Source organism: Mytilus galloprovincialis, chromosome 12 (genome assembly GCF_965363235.1).
Source record: "Mytilus galloprovincialis chromosome 12, xbMytGall1.hap1.1, whole genome shotgun sequence".
Classification (NCBI taxonomy): Eukaryota; Metazoa; Mollusca; class Bivalvia; order Mytilida; family Mytilidae; genus Mytilus; species Mytilus galloprovincialis.
Window position 1 is genome coordinate 19,411,571 of NC_134849.1, and position 17,889 is coordinate 19,429,459.

A 17,889-nucleotide genomic window follows, 5' to 3' on the forward strand; every position below is an offset into this window, starting at 1 on the left:
AAGAAGAAGAGTCCATGTACTTGTTTTCAAGTTTATGATTAAAATCGGTCCAACTACGCGCAATTATTCCAATATGTCAAAGTTTGACGTCGCGAAAATTATTCGTTCAAGTTTACAGCAACGTGTAGGTTCATTAGCCATCAGATTTTACTTTAATCCATAAAGTTCTATTTATAAATTTGTATCGTTAAAAATAGAAGAAGAAGAATAGATTTGAGAAGTATACCTTCATCGCCAGGAAACTAAGGTATGAAACTAAAGACTTCACAAAATTATATGTTTACCACTCATATCACATCAACTGCTTAAAGTAATTTATTGTTTATTCAAATTTTTTGGCAGTTTGTCATATATAAATACAAATAATAATTTTCCACCGCATTAAAGCTATGTGATGCACGTTTCACAAAAATACAAAATATATCGTGTCTTATCAAATTCATTTTTTCTCAATATAACAAATCAAGCGTTGTTCACAAAATAAAGGGATTTATGGGGGATTACTCAAATTTAGTGTTAGTCTCACTGTACTTTACTTTTTCTGACTAAATAAAAGTTCGAAGATGTGTTTTACAAATCTTAAGAAATTTAAAGGGATACTGAAGATTTTAACTTTTGCGAATGTTTTAATGATTGTTTCAATCTTGTTTCTATTATTGGCACTTATATTGTCTGGTGGATCTTATTCTAAATCAGTTAAGTGGAATTTGTACGACAGCGGTACAGACTATGGGACAGGCGGTAAAACGTACAAATTATATGCTTATCAGACCATCTGGGGTAGATACGATGCTTTTAAAGGAAATGGGGATACAGTTTATTCTCAGGCTTACCGGTTGATCAATTTTCGGGGTAGGTACAGAACATTTTTAAATTTCCTGTAAACAAAATTTTGAATTTTTGAAATACTAAGGCTTTTCTACCTCAGGAATAGATTACCTTAGCTGTATTTGGCAAAACGTTTACGAATTTCGGTCCTCAATGGTCTCCAACTTCGTACTTTTCTTTGGCACTTTTAACATTTTTGTTATTCGAGCGTCACTGATGAGTCTTTTTGTAGCCGAAACGCGCGTTTGGCGTAAATATAAAATTTCAATCCTGGTATCTATGATGAGTTTATTTTATTAATATTCATAGAAATGATGATCACATCTACATGAAAATAGATAATTAGGAATAATATGTCAGTGATGTTTGATTAAATTGAAAAACAATTTTATTTTTACTTTAAATTCTTTAATAAACTAAGGAATGGATAGATATTCCATGGATATAACTTCATAAAATGTTAAAACCTTCAATATATATGTGCTAAATCTACGTCATTTGAATACTGGTAAATTATTGTTTCATTGACAATCTAACTCTGGGTCACCAATGATCTTCAACTTTGTTCTGTTTGGCTTTATTTACTATTTTAATCTGAGCGTCACAGGTGAGTCTTATGTAGACGATACGCACTCATGCTGTATTAAATTATAAGCCTGGTATCTTTGATAACTACATGTATTAGCATGTCGAAATGTCAAAATGTTTATTTCTGTATTTATTTGTCCTTAATGTTCTTGCATATATTTGTACTGTAGTCCTGTTATGTAATGTTGTCATTTTAATGTTATACTTAACATTGCCATAAAGGAGCGAGGTTTGGCTAGCCGCAAAACCAGATTCAACTCCCCATTTGTTTTCTGAAAATGTCCTGTACCAAGTCAGGAAAATGGCCATTGTTATATTATAGTTCATTTCTGTGTGTGTTGTTCATTTCAGTGTTGTTTTTCTGTTGTGTCGTTGTTGTCCTGTTATATTTGATGTGTTTCCCTCAGTTTTAGTTTGTAATCCCGGATTTGTTTTTTTTTTTCGCAATCGCTTTATGAATTGCGAACAGCGGTATACTGTTGCCTTTATTTACTTTATCTCCTTATTATAAATAGAGCGTTCTCTGTTATCTCTCTCTCTCTGATTTGTTTTAATCGCGTAAAAACCGTAAATTTTACGTATTTGCATTGACATGCTGCTCCGAACACTTAAACGTTTGTATTTCGGTTACTTCCGGATTATTTAAGAATGCAGAATTGCGTGTAATTAGTAAAGGCTGGTTGGCTATTCATCATTACAATGTGTCCCGTATGGTGATAGAGCATTCTGCGGACTACCACTTTATTAGTTTGAACGGTGAAATTTCAGACCAGAAAGTCGTCTAGAACAAAACAGGGTGAACGTTTACAACATTTCATTGAATAAATATGTAAAAAGCTTAATCAAATGATAATGATAAACTTATGAAATTATATGTTATAACTAAAACAGTGTTACTTCATTAATTTGCAAGGTAAAGTTCACTAGATACATATCGTATTTACTTGTTTGTGCTTTTCTATTGATATGTAGATGAATGGCGTCGACTGCCTCGAACAATGGTTTTGTCATCTATTGGAACTGGAGCAGGTTCATTTGCTGTCCTTTTAGTGGCCGTTTTTATGTCCGTTCTGAAGAAAAAAGATATGTTTGTTATATCCTGCTGGATTACCTCGTCTCTATTGGCAACTATTGCAGGTAACATACAAAACATAATGCAATACTTTGATTCATAATTCATAAAAAAAAATTAACTGTTAACCAAACTTTGAATTTTTGAAAAACTAAGGCTTTTCTACCTCAGGAATGGATTACCTTACCTGTATTTGGCAAAACTTTTAGGAATGTTTGGTCCTCAATGCTCTTCAACTTTGTACTATATTTGGCTTTTTTAACATTTTTGTTATTCGAACGTCACTGTCTTTTGTAGACGAAACGCGCGTCTGGCGTAAATATAAAATTTCAATGCTGGTATCTATGATGAGTTTATTTATATAGAATGATCGATTATCTTGATAGGAGGTTCTGAATTCTTCTATATTTAGCACCCAGTCGTTAATTTTCGTTTAGGGAACAATATGTCCGGTCATTTTTTTAATTTTATTTATCCTATCCCGAAACTTGAATTAATAAAGAGAGGCGAAAGATATAAAAAAAAAAAACCCCGTGTAAACGAATAAGTCGACAGTGCCATGGCAAAAAACAAAGATAGACGAAAAGGCAAACAAAAGTACACAAAACATAAAACAAACAAAATAAAGAGTGCAACCCCAACCTAACAACAAACTCTGGTTGATCACTAGTACTCCGGAACGGTAGGGATATCGTAAAAAGATAAATACGAAAAACACTATTAAACAGTAAATAAAGGTTCGGAAAAAAGAGGCGAAAGTTATAAGAAGACATTTAAACTCAAAAGTCGAAAACAAACTGACATGGTCATGGTAAACAACAAAAATATACGAACACACAACACACAACACACAACACACAACACACAACACACAACACAAAACACACAACACAGAAAACTAAAAGGTGCAACCTAAACCTAACATAAAACATGGGTGATCGCACGATTGTATAGCACAAAGAAAGACTAAACATGTAAAAAGTAAATTCACAGAAATACTGAACTCAGAGAAAAATCTAAACGGAAAGTCCATATTCACATGGCAAAATCAAATGACAAAACACATCAAAAACGAATGGACAAGAACTGTCATATTCCTGACATGGTACAGGCATATTCAAACGTTGAAAAAGGTGGATTAAACTAGTAAAAGAACTTGAATGCAAATACTTATGTAACTGAATTTATTTTTCAAGCAAACTAGTAATATCACATATACCACAGCATTACACAACAATGTTCAATTTAATAACATAAATTATTTTTTACAAATTTTAATAGTTTACCCGAATTAAAGGTTAACTGTAGTATATACTTTAAACAAACTAAGAAATTGTTCATGTTATTTGTCTCGATTTGTATCTTGCAGGATTTTGTTTGGCATATGCAATGAACAAATATTCAACACATTACCGTTCCATGCTTGATCCTACTTTCTATGAACCAAACGCCTTTTATCCAGATGAAGATAATTTATCATCAGGATTTTTTATGGCACTTATGGCATGCTCGTTTTTCTTTATTTCTTCTATGATGGATATTATCAACATTGTTGTTTTTATCAAAACAATGCATTCAGAAGGACGACTGGCAGTTTCAAAAGTTAAACCAAAAAGTGAAATCATTGTTAATGAAGTAGTAGAAATAAACAATCAGGATATAGTTTAAACTTAGTATTGTCATACATGTGTAGTAATATAGTAATACAGTAATAGGTACATACATTCGGCTCACACCCACCGAAAACTGTTTGACTTTTATCCTGGTCTGGCATTTGGTAGTAAAACTTTTCTTTTTTTTATACCTGTTAAATGTTTCATTCTAGTTGTATGTCTTCATTTATATTTTTCATTTTTATTGTTTCATCTATCAGTATTATACTCCATTTCTTCATTTATTTGTTTTTTTTTCAAATTTTTTATCTGTCTTGTTTAACAATATTTGTGTTCTCACAATAATGTTTAATGTCATAAGGTACGTGTGAAAGAAAACGTTTCTGTTCTAGTGCAAGTTGTTTAAAGGCTTAAACTACAAATGTGAGAAAATTGTAAACCTTGATAACGATAGCAATTGGTCGTTTGAAGATCTAAATGAAGCTGTTTAAAAGATTTATATAACTCTTTGATTTTGATTTAAAGAGTTTGTCATACCTTTGTTCTTTCAAAAGTTTTTTTATATAAAAAACAAAAAGATGCTTTGATAGCTATGGAACAAAAATATGGGAAAAAATATATATTATTTAATTAACCAGATATATTACATTGACAGAATACTTTACATTATATATTTTCATATCGGAAGCCAAAACTACTTAACTTAAGCTTTTGATTCATGTATCATAGCGAACGCATAATAAACACATACCTGTATGTGTCTTATCGATATCAATACTTAGTATTTTTAAAATAACATAAATTCAGTTTTTTAATAATATAAAAGTGTATGCATGCAATTATTTTTCATAGCTGTAAGTTATTTGCAGTCAGATGTGTTTATATTAAAGTGTTGTAGTGTATAAGTTGAACCTTATTTAAGTATTCTAAAATTTTATAATTTCTTTTTCATGTTTTGTATAATCAGATATACGTACATTTGTCCACCAGGTTGCGGGATACAGATTCTCAAATATACTACACAGGCAAAATTTACTCACATGAATTTCACATGAATCTCACATGAAATTCACATGAAAAATTTCACGTGAGATTCACCTCAATCGAGCTTATACATGAAACTCACGTGAAAATGTGCATGTGAATTTCACGTGAATTGAGATTCACATGAATCTGATGTGAAATTTTTCACATGAATTTCACATGAAATTTACAACAATTTTTTTTAATATTTTTCATGATTTTGATTAAATTTAAAAATTTAGATGTTATTTGAAATACTCTATTTTAAAAATTCATGTGAATTTCACATGAAAAAATATACGTGATTTTCATGTGAAATTCACATGAGTTTCACATGAGATTCACATGAAACTCACAAAAACGGATTTCACGTGAGTTTCACGTATAAGCTCGTTTGAGGTGAAATTCATGTGAATTTCACGTGAGATTCACATGAATTAAATTTCACGTGAAATTGATGTGAGTGAAATTTGCCTGTGTAGTACCTTTTTTTACAGATTGTCCCACCAACTCATTTTTCTTAACAGAAAATTCAAAACAAAAAGTCTCCAATCAAAAACCAAAATCAACAGTTCAATTACAATGTATATCAAACGAATGGACAACAGCTATCATATTTCTGACTTGGTACATGCATTTTTTTATGTAGACAATGGTGGATTAAACTTACAAGATAAGTTATAAATATTTATTTGTTTTACTTTTGTCGTCTAACTTCTGACGTGACTCAGTCTGTATCATCCCGTTGTCGGGTTTTTGACTGTGTGTCTCTTGTTCATATTAGTCTTGGGTTGCCCATCGGATGCCAGTAGTTTTCAAGGTGGTTTTTCATTATGTGTACCCTTGTGTATATATCATACTTAATTTATACTTTAGCGAGCACGTGTATACTACATACGAAATGTACTGTCAACGACAAAACCGTTTGTATTTGCATGTTTCTCAATCTAATTTAATTTCAGTCGGTTGTTTTGATTGCCTGTGATGTATATCTACAAAACACTTTAACCGCTGTACCTCAATTTTTAACAAAATAAGCTAGTATTTCTGTTTGGATTGCGATTCAAATTTATTTAGCATAACAGAACTACTGACATACAAGTGGAAGGTTTAGCTAGATATAAAACAAGATTTAATCCAACATTTCCTTTGGAAAATTCCTGTAACAATCAGAGATTATGTCACTTGTTTCCACTCGTTCCGTTGATTGATAACGTTTGATATGCCAAATGCGAATTATAACGATGTTTTTATATCACTATTAATGCAAGTAAAGAATTTAAGCTCGTTTTTTTTTATAGATGAAAATTTAAAACATAATTACGAAGTATGCAAGTTTCCTGAAAATTGGTCTGCCTAATGAGATTAATTACATATTGCACAGAGAAGGATGCTTTCAAATACTTTATTTCATTGAAATAAAATTACGACGTCCAACAACTGTCCAACAAAATATAGAAAAAAAATTCCTATCAATCAATTGTTTTGGAGAATATTAAATATATTTAACATAAATTCGTTGTGTAAAAACTTGTTTCTGTCCTCCCCTTTTCAAAAATCCAAAACAATGTCATCCGTCCTCTAGCATTCGTCTTTCAGACCTTAGCAATACATTGTTGTTGGAAATTTTGGAATGAATTATGCATCTTACAAAAATGAAACTGAAGACGAAGGAATCGTGCCGGCGACAGAGAAGTTATGGATCTGCAATTCCTATCAATTATCCATAAATTTTGAAATTATAAAGAAACTAAGATTTCAACTCCATCAGACAAAGTTGACCTTCGACTGATTCGACTATGTATTAGTTCCATATTGGTCAGATAGTTCTTCAACTGTTTCTTTTTTTTTTTGCATCATTGGTTCCAAATTTTCAACAAGCGTAAGTGATCAATCGAGAATAGCGCTCTGATTGTATGAAATTTATAACAAGTTGTTTTCTTTTTTTTTTTTTTGCTAGTTCGGAGCTTTTTGTTGTCAATGGTTATTTCGGTCTGAACTCTATCACGAACTGTTTTATCATTGTTGTAATAATTTCTAACACAATATGCAGGAGAAGGATGTGATGTGAGGTTAACTTTGTCATAGTGCACGAAATTGTAAGTCAAGATTTGTTAAGTCGTGAAAAATCGTGATTTTGGAGGAAATAACCGATGCTTACGAATGAGTATATTTTGCATGTCTAACATCAATGATCCAGTTCTGATAAGGAAAAGGTCAAAATCAATAATAAATTTGGTATGCAGAAAACTCAGAGTTTAGTTATTTCGTTAATCATTTAAACCTGTAATTACTTTTTTTTTCCTAATCCATTTTTTTTAATACATTTTAGCACCGTTTTATTCTGTATTCTCTGTTTTTGGCCCATTTTTTTTTTATATTCTCTCCTTTTTAGGGTGGGTAGGGGTGGGGCATTATTCTCTATTCTGTTAGTAAACCTTATCCATTTTATATTTTATGTTCCATCCTTCGATTGAAAAACATATCAACATAGTCTCGATTACTCGTGTTTTTTTTCTCTCAGTTTTATGGAATTACACCCCTGAAATGCTGAAGTTACGAGTACTTTTGAACTGTGCAGTATATCTGAGGAAGTTGATGCACACATTTGCTGTGCTTTATCCACATTAAAGCACAGTAAGAGCAAAGCGATTTTGCATTCCATACAGTCTGTAGTTAAAGTTTATAAAAAATTATTAGATTCATAAACCATCCTAGATTGTTACAGAACTTGAACAGAACGTTAACTTTCTTCACAACAAAAAGAAAGTATCTAGGCTCTAGAGAAAACAAGTATTTTTCCCCTATTTTGGTTGAGACTGCGACTTACAGCAAAAATAGACGATACACTTGGTTCCGCGGAACCCTTGCAATTTTTTTTTAACTTATATGTATTTATAAGTACTAGTTTAAAGGATTACAGTCTTACAGAAAGATATAAAAAAAAGAAGAGACTTATTTAATAATGCAGACATAACTGATTATTCCTTAATTATAACTCACAAGAAAAAACGCACGTTAAAGTTTATATAAATTAACAAAACACAGTGAAAGAAATGATTTCAAAGGTTTCAGAATTTTTGTTATTGAAAATAACGCTATCAGATAACGGTATTTGTTGTCATTTTTCTTTTATCTATATACTGTCTCGATCATTGCAAATTAACGGTAGCATGTTACATGCTGAAATTTATAAAGTGGATAGAATTGTATAATGATAGTGGAAATAAAACATTATTCTTAAAACGTTTTGTCAATTACCACTGTGCCTATAGTGATATAAATAGATATCAGAACGCGGACGTGATAGAATTTATTAAATTGCTTAGACGGAAGCCAGTAGGAAATAAGATGAGTTAAAAGTAACTAAGGTTTGTATCTGGTTCTATCTATTACCAATGTTATTTTCAAATACAAAATGTCAAAACGATGACAGGAACATTGAATATTCTTCTTCGTCTTCTAACATTCTGCCATCTTACTAGATATGGATGGTTTAATTCATATACGCAGAAAAGTAACGATGGAGATACGACTGGGTATAGCTGTAGTAAGTTACGCCACGATTTACGTATTATTTACGATCATCTTAACCTACGACGGTTTTGTGAAGCAGCTGTAAAACCTACGATATATTTACGATGGACTTACGATGACACGTAGACTTACGAAGGCTTTGTGAAACGGTACCCTGGATCATATTTCCGTTTTAATAATTTCAAAGATTAAGAAAATTACCTTCGCTCATGAAATATCACATTTTTCGATTGTTTTTTTTAGCTAATATTCCCTCCCTCAATGATAAAAAAAACTTATATAATTCCGAAAATTACTGTACACTTTTGCGTTCTGTTGATCGTTGAAGGTCTTTATAATCAATAAAATTTATATTCGGGAATTTGTGTATTATGAATTTTCGTTGAAGTGCAGCGTGGTTTGATTTGCTTTCTTTTCATTTACACAAATTTCGTCTTCTTGTTACTTCCAGTATCATTTCCCTACTACCCAGAAATGAGCATGATAAGATTCGATTTATAGATAGTCTGATGCTGTTCAAAGTTCTTTTTCTTTTTCTCGAGATCAGAGAAGAAGTTGTTCAACCTGTTCAGTCACTATTAAGTGTTACGAATAATATTTAGACGTAACACATAAATAGTGTCAAAACGGTACCGCTATTGTGTGCGAAAAGCTGGAAAAAAATATTTACACATTTTCGAAATTTTTTATGAGATTATTATTTAAGAATAAAAGACATCGGTTTCATTGTCAATCTCCAGAAAGCTATAAATAGACCAAAATAAAAAAGCTGAACAAGTTAGAATGTGCATACAGAATTTGAAAAAAGAGGTGCCAAGGGTCTCAAACAAAATGACGATTGGGGTGGAAGAGAAAACAAGTCGGCATTATCCATTTATCTTGTCTTTAAAATGAGTGACCCGTCAGATGTGCACTCTCTTAATCCAATACTAAAATTACAGGTGCTCGCAGGACCTCCAATGTTTCAAATTTCCGAGGCGGGTTAAAACATAAAGGACATTACTTCAAAATGAAAAGTTAGTTAAAAAATTCGCCATCTGGCTCATTTGAATTTGTACTGTAATAAACTCAGTAACAAAAACAAAAATTCCTACATTAATTGCATGCAGGAAACCTCAGAAACCTCAGAAAATGTAACAATAGAGTATTGGACAACCCAATCAATGGTAAAACCAATGCAAACCTAACAATTAAATTTCGATTTGTTTGGTTTCCAACTGATTAGATTCATGTATCGTTGCATAGATCTCATATTTTTAGATTGAAGCATTTCTGGTGAATTAATATCCAGAAATGAAAGTCGGGCTTACCAACTTTGTCACTTATTATTTATAAGACTGGCTGATAGTTGACTTGTTCGCTGTGTGATCATAGTTTTCGTAATCTGTGTGTCGGTGACAACAGTATTTTTATTCATTGCTTGACTATGTTGCAGTAAAAGTATTTTCAAACTGAGATTCACGCTCATTAAGACAGAAATTGCCACATAAATGAGTGCAGCAAACACATTGTATTCAACATAAAGTGATGTTTCTGAGCACAGTATCGAATACAATTCATTTGTATGACATTGTGTCATTATCGTTAGTGATTTAGGTTCCATCTAACATTCCAAGTGTTTTGGTTAATGTTCTCATACAAAAGGTATTTATGTTATGCATCTAGGTCGTGCTACTTGTAAACCACCAAACGTTTGAAACGCACTTCTGTATCTGTGTTTTATGTCACACAGTTGTTTTAAAAATTTTAACAAAACCTTATGCGTTACTCCAAATTACAGGCAGAAAAGAATTATTCGTTTTCCAGACATTATTAATCCTACTCAGGTGAAGGAAGTTAACACTGTAGTGATGTGATTTGGTGTATGCAAATAACATTTTCTTTTCTCAGTTATATGACCAAGAAAAGATAACATTAGCTTTTTGGAAAAAAACCTTTCGAAATTTTGTGTCATGTATGCTCTTAAATTTTGTATTTTATTTGACCTTGAAAAGATGAGGAACTTTTATCAAGAGGAACGTAAATTTGATAGAAAAATCCTTCCAAGATAAACTGAAATGACATGTCATGCGGCTCACATCACAGTCAGCAATAAACAGACAAACACTAGATTCAATATAACGACCGCAATTAAATAATGTTTGAAAAAACCTATATCTGTCGAGAGATTCCATTTTCGGATTAAACTATTAGTAGGACAGATTTCAATATTTAAATCTACGAAAATATATTTTAATCAGAAGGTGGTGAGAAAACCTACGTTTCTAACACAGGAATAATTACTTCAACTTTCTTGCCTGATACCATTTCCAAGAAAGACATTATATCACTGAACAATGTAGTTCGAAATGTTACGTGCCAGTAAAAAAATATCCAAATGAAAATAAAAAAGGTATGGTTAGATAGTCAATAAAATGATTAGTTTTCAGATTACAAATGACGGAAAGATAAACTTATATTTAAAAAAAAATCCGCGATGTAAGTGTTACCCTTTAGTGACGGCCTCCTCAAAGGAGCAACTCCGCTCTCATTTGAGAGCTTGTCTGTACGGCATATATTTTGTACAGGGTTTATGTGACAACTTTTGGGGAAGAAGAACTGACGTTTATCTGTAGGTTTACAGTAGAGGTCTGTTGATTTGACACCGTCCTTTATAGATGTAGTTGTGTCTGAGAAAGATATTTCAGAGTCGGACATTTCGTATGTAAAGGAGTAGGTCCAGTAAGACCCCTTTTTGGCCTCAAAATATAGCAGTTTTACATAATTATTAAAATGTAAACTTTAAGTTATTTATGGGAAAGTAGAATGCTTCTATTACATAAGTATGGGCTGTATTTGACACCACAATGCACATATATCGGGTACTAACATATTTTAGACATGCTAAATTACTGAAATCTTCACAATTTTAGCATTTTAGTTAAATTTTAGACGGTTTCCGTCTTAAATGAAAGTGGCCTCATTTGACGTGTTCATTCTTTATATTGAAATGTAAGTTGTGTTTGATGATAATACATAACATATATGAAGTTTACGGATGAACACGGATGCGGCCACTTTCATTTTTGACCAAAAACCTCTGAAAAATTACATTTTTTGGCATATTTGAAAGATTTTTCATATTTTACCTTGAATCGGAGCGTTTTAAATTACTATTACTAAATCAGTTAACATCTTTCACATAAACTAACCGGAGCTACTCCTTTGATTGACTGCCGGGTGTTGTTTGCATGTCTGATAAAATCATTCAATTTTTGTTGTGATTCAATTCATTCCATGTCAACAGCATCAATTAGACGGAACCAAGACAGAGGTTTTGATTAAGATGATGAAATAATTTGTTTCTCTTATTTGCCCATGAAAATATTAGGGTAAGACGGTGCAATTTTCGTCCCCATCGCTGTCCCGTTTATCGGTAGGTAATGTGCAACATTAAACAATGTTAAATAATTTGAAATTGTTGCATTTCAGAACCAGATTAAGCAGCTGGACTAAATCGGTAGGTGGTTCTAAAATGTTGCTTTCGTCCAATATTTCCTTACACGAATGTATTCCGTCATCATGAGGTATATATGTTGTATACATTGAGGTATAATCTAAAGTGAAAAAAATATGCTAGACGCCTTCAACAAAATAAAATAACAAAAATACGGAACCCCGAGGAAAATTCAAAACGTCCCAAAGCAAATTAGCAAAATCAAAAGACCAAAAACATCAAACAAATGGAAAATAACTGTCATATTTCTGACTTGGTAAAAGCATTCGAAAATGGTTGATTAAACCTGTTTTCAAAGCTAGATAAACGTCTTCTCGACACATTATTTATGTATGTGCCTGTCCCAAGTCAGGAGCCTGTAATTCAGTGGTTGTTGTTTGTTTATGTGTTACATATTTGTTTTTCGTTCAATTTTTTTTACATAAATAAGGCCGTTAGTTTTTTCGTTTGAATTGTTTTACATTGTCTTATCGGGGCCTTTTATAGCTGACTATGCGGTATGCGCTTTGTTCATTGTTTAAGGCCGTACGGTGACCTATAGTTGTTAATGTCTGTGCCATTTTGGTCTTTTGTGGATAGTTGTCTCATTGGTAATCATATCACATCTTCTTTTTTTATATTACTTATGTGACAGTCGCATAAAAGTCGATTATATTGACAACGATGTGTGCACATATCAAACAGACATAATTGGACAAATGTCAAATGTCAAAAATATAGATACAGCAGTCGCTATTGTGTTTTAATCTTAATCTTTTGGTAGACGAGTGTTATCTTTCCACGTCAGTTCTAATCCAGCGTCGTACTACAGTACATGATAAATAAAGCATGAAGATGTTAGGATCCTACAAATTAATGTAAGATACAGTTACACAAATAATTATATTCATAAGTACGTCTGAACCAGTGACAACCCTAAAACAGATTTATCCATCGGATCGCCAGCAGTGATGGTGATACATGGCTGTGTACATTCTGTATATACAACTCGTCTAAACATCAACCCAACAATGTTAAATCTGTGAATTTGCTTTTGTGCAGACGTACTTATAAATATGATTATTTCTGTGACTGTATCTTACATTAATTTTTCATTTTTCGAATAATTTACTTCTTTTTATATCAGTCTACTTCAATGTATAACGCTAAAAACTGAGGTGCAGCTTACTCAAGATACAGTGCCATATCTGGGTGGGCTTGTTCCTTCGCCACAATGTGTTTCAATGACGTATTTAACAGAAGAAATAGAACTTGCTGATGTTTACAGAGTGTTAAGATGAAAATCCCAGAGATAAGAATAACCGCAAAGGATCCTGTTTCTACAGTAGGTGCTGCATATCATGTTGCGTTGGGCAGCAGCAGTTTCAACTAGAAGAAATCAAAATTTTTATAAGTAAAGCTCTTGGTTTTCTAGATTGTATTGTTTAACATTATGTCATGTCGGAGAATTTTTAGTTAGTCATACATATTGTATATTGTATATTACATGTTGAAAGCTGAAAGATAGATTATAGTTGCTCAAATCTACTTCAGTAGGTTTCTAATTAGTAATTAGCCCCCTACCGACGAAGTCGAAGGAGACTTCAAGTTTGAACCTGTCCGTTTTTCTGTCTGACTAACCGTCAGTCCAGCACATTCTTCCTGCTTGAAGATATTGATTTGATATTTGATGTATTGTTTTATCAAGTTACATGTCAAGTTTGATATTCATGATTTTAGCTTTTCTCCATGTTCAGTTAATGCCCATTCCCTAGAATTACATTTTCGATGAAATACTAAATAATTACTAGATTTCAGTTCATATGGTAATAACTTATTTTTGTCTCACTTGGAAAAGTCAAATGTCAAGACATAGCTATGCAGTTTCCAGTGGGGGCGGCAACGATGTATTAGTTTTTGAACCACAAGTTGTATGTTAATGATATTTAGTTTACAGCTGTATTAGCATTTGCACATCTCATTTCCATAGGGATTATGTAGGCCTGCCCCTTCAGTCATGGTCTATTGACTTTGAAACCTTTGCATATTTTACATGTATTAGTTTATGATGAGGTCATTTCAAGCGGAACCATTAGTGATAGGTCAATATTAATTGGTACTCAGTCTTAAAGGTTGTGTGATTAGGTAAAATGAAAATGAACTGCTAAAATTAATTTCAAGTCAATGATATTTGATATTCAAATTAATTAGCATTTGTAAGTACCATTTCCAAGGAGATTATATAGCTGGACCTCCTCTACATGGTTCATTGACTTTGAAACTTTTACATAGTTTACAAGTAAATGTTTGTGTTTAGGTTTATTTAAGGGGAATAACTTATTATATAAAGTCAATCATATTTGGTATGCAGTTGTATTAGCATTGACACATCTCATTTAAATTGAGATGTTTTATGTACCTCAGCACATATGATTCATTGACTTTGAATATTAACCTAACTTGTTAAGTATTGTCATATTAATTTCAACATTTGCAGAGTCAAAATAACAAAAGAGCGAGACATAACTCTGTTATAACAGTTTATTTAAAAGATTTGTAAAAGACATTGTATAAAGATAAATGACAGTTTGGATATTTTTCCTTTTATTTAGTAAATTGTTTTTTAGCGGTAGGTTTATATTATGTAGTTTACACCATGACAAGTAATAGATTAAATAAGAATTTTGTTCTATTTCAATACATTTTTAACCGGTAGGGGACTATGTATTGCCATGCAATACTCAAAGTATGCTTGTTTTGAACAATCTTTGACACATCAATCAAAGAGATTCAAAAATGGTATTTAACCGAGAAGAAAGCTTTACAGTAACATTACACGAGGCAAGGGGTTCTCTCTAAGTCACCCTTATCAACCTGATGTCTTTCCGGATTTTAACCTTCTGCTTACCCAATTGGTTTCTATCTTTTGATCAAACATTTAAATCTCATATGGAGAAGGATGTGTTGAATCACCTCTCCCCTGAACACAGCTTACCGCATAGGAATATTAGGATTTGTCTGTGTGTTCGTAAAAATATGTAAAACTTTAAACCTGCCTGGTTGAAAAAAGATATGTATTTAATGAAAAACAATTACACCCCGGCTGCCAACTTCAATAACTAATTAATAAGATATGCCATAAACAAACCATGTCGCAAGGTTCTTGACTTGGAATAAGCATATGAATATTTGAACGGAATAAAGAGCTATTATTTAACCTCTCATCCTAATTTTGATCGTCCAACTAACTTATACAACACAAGAAACACAAAAGAACATACTCAAATAAATACCGTAAACACATATATCTGTTATTATGGTGCAACAAGCAATAAAAAATATAGTTAAGACAAAAAAAACGTTGCAGCAATCACAATTATTTCTTTTAAGCATACACACCAGTTCTAAACGTAGTACACATAATCATTGTTTCACTCAATCAATTTGTATATTTCCTTTATGCACAGTATACTTTGTTACAATTTTACGATTCGTAAGGGCAGCATGTATGTATAACATTCCAACGATAACACCGAAACTATATCAGTGCTCTCCAAATATATTTCATATAGCATCCTGGTAAAAAGGAAACTTGAAATACCACCATGACCATCATGTTTCTAAAATTATAGCATTACATCCCTTATACAATCTATAAGAAAATCAATTCAGATATCATCTCATTCAGAAATATAGCATCACATTACCATGATGCTAAAAGGTCCCGGGAAAAACACTGTATATGTTTATCTGGAAAACCGTTCTCTCTCTTACGAATCAAAGGTATCTTCGGGAAGTTAAGCATATAGCAAAGAATATCAATCAGAAATATTTTATTTTCGGTTCATTAATGTTAAAGGAGATTAAACATTGTGTCATGTTTGCTTTAAAAAAAAAAATACAAAACAACAGAAAGGAAGAACGATTTAAGAGTGAATTAAAATAAAATATTGTCAAGATTAACACTAATTTATCAATTTATAGATCTGATTTATCTTTGTAGAATTTTATTTTAATTTAACATTTTTGTACATGGTGTTGTTTAGATATAAATACCCGCAATGTTCGTCTTACTGACATATCTTCTATTTGAAACAGATTAACCTTAATAAAGTCATAATTTCTAACAGTTCTTTTTAATACAGTTATGACTTAAGGTATTATAAATCTGTCGTCTGAAAAATCGGTGTTATAGTGGCCCTCTTCGTAACCTATTCATATACATGTACAAGGGTTTCATCTTATGGATAGAGTATCATTGAACGAGGTCGCTTTAATTTCGCGTTTCAATTCTTACCGCGAAAAAAGCAAAAATAAAACTACCGCAAAAAGTTCCCAGTCTCAGTACTAGGACTTATGTTGTTATTAGTTTTAATTACGTGTAATAGTGCAGTTTTTTTTGCCTTTGTTTATTGTTACATATTTAAAGACGTTTTAGGGGTGCATGTAATCCATGATGATGGAAGTTTGTAACGACCTTGATAATCTATACAGCCCCCGCACGGCCTGCTTGGTAATCAATTTGACGTGGCTCGCTTCTTATACATCCCGTCATTGCGTTTTTAACAACAAGCGTTACGTTTTATTTAACAATATTGGACGTAGACCCGTCTTGCCCATACAGTTGATAGATATAAACGTACTAATTTCAAATGTGTTGACTTTATTTGTTGAAATTTGTGTGAATTGTGAATTGTATAAAATAATAGTTGTTGACATTTAATTATATAACATGGTGATGGTTCATGTACAATTAGTTGTTAGGTTAAAGGCGAAAATTAAGAAAACGTTCATTTTCAGTATCACATCTTTTATTTAGACAACAAAGTAAAATACAGCTTTGAAAATACAAAATTCTTCTAATAATAAAAAAAACAAGAAAGAAAGAATACGAAAAAGGTTTGCGCACAAAACATTCAAAAACAAAACCAAAATAAAGTCTATATAAAGAATTTCTATTGCAACTAATGAATTCCTAGAAATTTGAAAGAAAATAACATACATTGTTTAAGCATTAATATCAGTTTTTCCAAATTGTTCCCATAAAAATAATGTAACTATAAGACATGCTATTATTTTACCTTATCTGTATTTGGCACAACTTTTTGGAATTTAGGTGCTTCAATGCTATTCAACTTTGTACTTTGGTTGGCTATATAAATATTTTGATATGAGCGTCACTGATGAGTCAAATGTAGACCAAACGCGCGTCTGGCGTACTAAATTATAATCCCGGTAACTTTGATAACTATTTACACCACAGGGTCGATACCACTGCTGGTGGACGTTTCGTCCTCGAGGGTATCACCAGCCCAGCATTCAACATTTCGGCGTTAACACGAATATGAATAATGTAGGCATTTTTTTTTTAATTTCCTGTTAACAAAACTTTGAATTTTTCGTAAAAGTAAGGATTTTCTTATCCCAGGCATAGATACCTTAGCTGTATTTGATGCAACTTTTTGGAATTTTTTATCTAAATGGTCTTTAACTTTCTACTTTGGTTGGCTTTATAAATATTTTGATATGAGCGTCACTGATAATTCTTATGTAGACGAAACGCGCGTCTGGCGTACTAAATTATAATCCTGGTACCTTTGATAACTATTTACACCACTGGGTCGATGCCACTGTTGGTGGACGTTTCGTCCTCGAGGGTTTCACCAGCCCAGTAGTCAACATTTCCACGTTGACATGAATATCAATAATGTGGTCATTTTTATAAACTCCCTGTTTACAAAACTTTGAATTTT

At 32.0% G+C, this 17,889-nt stretch overlaps 1 long non-coding RNA gene across 1 annotated transcript; it reads left to right on the forward strand.

Moving 5' to 3' along the window:
- The first annotated feature begins 439 nt into the window (after positions 1-439).
- Positions 440-5,093, forward strand: LOC143053533 (uncharacterized). The gene is made up of 3 exons (XR_012971392.1): positions 440-852; positions 2,389-2,553; positions 3,858-5,093. It is a non-coding gene; the product is annotated as an uncharacterized LOC143053533 (long non-coding RNA).
- The last annotated feature ends 12,796 nt before the right edge of the window (positions 5,094-17,889 follow it).